Source organism: Phytophthora infestans, genomic scaffold (assembly GCF_000142945.1).
Source record: "Phytophthora infestans T30-4 supercont1.125 genomic scaffold, whole genome shotgun sequence".
In the NCBI taxonomy this organism is placed as follows: Eukaryota; Oomycota; class Peronosporomycetes; order Peronosporales; family Peronosporaceae; genus Phytophthora; species Phytophthora infestans.
Genome location: NW_003303634.1, coordinates 235,722 through 238,279, shown reverse-complemented (window position 1 = coordinate 238,279; position 2,558 = coordinate 235,722). Strand labels below are relative to the sequence as shown.

Genomic DNA, 2,558 nt, shown 5'->3' with positions numbered 1-2,558 from the left:
CCGGGGTGGATTGGAACCACCCGACTGGTGCGCTTTCAAAGACAACTGCTCGAGTCACTGAAGTTAAACGGGGTGTTGCCCTTTAACGTTGCCCTAAAGCGTCGACAATCCGTTCATGGAACGCAGAGGGCTGTCCCCCTGGCGGGTTTCGAAACACCGACGTGTGGCTCCCAAAGCTACCGCTCCGACCACTGCAGCTGAAACGGGCGTTGCCCTTAAAGCTTGCCCAAGCGGTGGACAATCGTTCATGGAACGAGAGGGCTGTGCCCTGGTGGGATCGAACCACCGACATGTGGCTCTCAAAGCCAACGCTCAACCATTATGCTAAACGGGGTGTTGCCCTTAAGCTTGTCCATTCAAGGACCACAGTTCATGGAACGAGAGGGGCTGTGCCCTGGTGGGTTCGACCCACCGACCTATCGCCTTGTCAAGCGAGGGTTCAACCGCTGAGCTGTTGTCGACGACTCGAATGAGTCAAGAGCATTGCTCTAAGCAGTTTGCAACTCTTGGAGTAGGCGCGGAGCGCGAGCGTAGGTCTGAGACCGCTTGAGAGCAAGATGCGCGCCGCGCTTGGAATCGTTGGGCCGTGGGCCGACGACGAGAAGTTGGGCATCAACGATGCGTAGGCGTTTGTGGGCTTACGGAGCTGTACAGCGCTGGTGTGAGGTGTAGTAACCTCCGCCGTCTTAACAAGACGTGACCTCGCTGAGAAAAGTTTCGAGAACGGAATGTTCTCATCTTAGTGGGGGAGAGTGTAACGGGGTTACATGGTGTGGAACACACAGGGGTACGAAGTACCCGGAGAGTTAACATACTCTCAGTACATAAGTTGGAGAGTTAACAAGGTCTCTCAGTACGTTGGCTGAAAGCCACACGTTATGCATTTGATTAGGTTTAACTATGTTAGATAATTAAACAGATACATTTACCCCTAGGCGGCTTGGCCGCAATAAGAGTAAATAAACACTTCTGGTTTGAAGCATAAAAGTTAAGGTATCAACTTTGAGCCCTGGTCTTGGGCTGTAAGTGTCCTTCGGATAAGGAACTTAATATTAGTGACTCTTTGAGTCAAACGTCCTCCTCTGACGCTAAAGCTATGGCAGCCCCGCTGCACTGTTCGCGCGGGAGAGACCATTGCCTCGTGACACATTACTTTGTGCGAGGCACGAGCGTCCCGATCCAAGACTTGCTGATGATGGAGCTGGGCCTGACCCAACGCAGCGTCAACCTTGCTCTGCTCAGCTGCGATGGCCCGAGCAAGTTTTGCCTCACTCAGAGCTACAGCCTTTCGCAGCGACGCGAGGAGATTAGCCGATTGCGTGGCAGCAGCCTCCAATCGAGACACTTGCTGTTGAGCCGACGAGAGCTGAGTTGACAAGTCGACGTTGCTGAGAGCAAGCAAGTCCAGTCGCCGAGTCAGTGCGCGGTTCTCCTCCCGTACAGCTTGATTGTCAGCTCGGAGATCGCCGATGATCTGGGGATAATCAAGTGCGGCGTAGTTGCCTTTCAAGATATCCAACAGTTCCCCCGCGGAAGCAGCATGCAAGATCGCTCGCCGCTGCACGGGATCGGAAGGCTCCACGGAACGAGTAAATCCGTAAGCCATGAGCCTCGCCAAGAAGGTCAATTCTTCTCGGCGCTCATACCCTTGCTCGTTAACTCTGGCCATGAGGGAGTCAAGCCTCACTGGAGCAGCCGAGCTTGGCTGACTGGTGGCGCCCGAAGTGGTGGCGCCCGGCAAGCTCGGTGGAACAGGAAGCCGTACGCGAGAAGATCCCGCCGACTCCGCGTCAGACTCATGAGAAGTTGTCAGGTCGACCAACCTAGCCTCAGGCCGGTCGCTGACCCCACGAGTACCGACGGGTCGAGGAATCGACTCAGCTGGCACGCCTTCACCTCGACGAGAAGTTGGAGAAGAAGGATGGCGCCGTGAGTTGTGCTGGAGTAACATGCGAGGAGTAAGGAGCTGCCAAGGGAGTGACAGCGGAAGCAACAAACGTACCGAAGAAGGTGGTGGAGAGCCGCGAGACGTCATCAGCCGAGTATGGACCAACGGTGGCAGAACCAAATGAAGGAAAGACACTCACCAGCTCGGCTCGTATCATAACCGGGGCAGTTGTGGTGTAGGGATTTCCAGATTCGACCATACGCCAACCTACTTTAGATCAAGAATCGCCTCGGTCTGATAACCCAGAGCTTAGGAACAAAGGATCACGGTAAGTACTCGGCGATCTGTCCGGATGATGCTATCCGGATAGCCGCTGAGCTCAACGGTCGCCTGAACCCAGCGGAAGGGTCGGTAGAGATCCGAAACGACTACATTTCACTAGATATTTGTATGAGAAGCATAGGATTAAAGAAGGGGAGCCGAAAAGGCTCCCAGAAGATAACAGAGCAGAATTTTCCTAGTCCAAGACACGTGTACACTTTTCCGGTAAGTCCCTGCATAGGGCTGGATTATGCCTGCCGTTGATACTCGAGAGGCATAGCTTGTAGGGTATTGACTGGTAGCGCCAAGAGATTAGGTCGGTCTGGGTAGGACAAAGCCTCGCTACGCG

General features: G+C 54.4%; 1 non-coding gene across 1 annotated transcript; it reads right to left on the bottom strand.

Annotated features, from left to right (window-relative positions):
• Positions 1 to 264: 264 nt before the first annotated feature.
• Positions 265 to 334, bottom strand: PITG_30850. Its single transcript has one exon. It is a non-coding gene; the product is annotated as a tRNA-Ser (tRNA).
• Between the last annotated feature and the right edge of the window lie 2,224 nt (positions 335 to 2,558).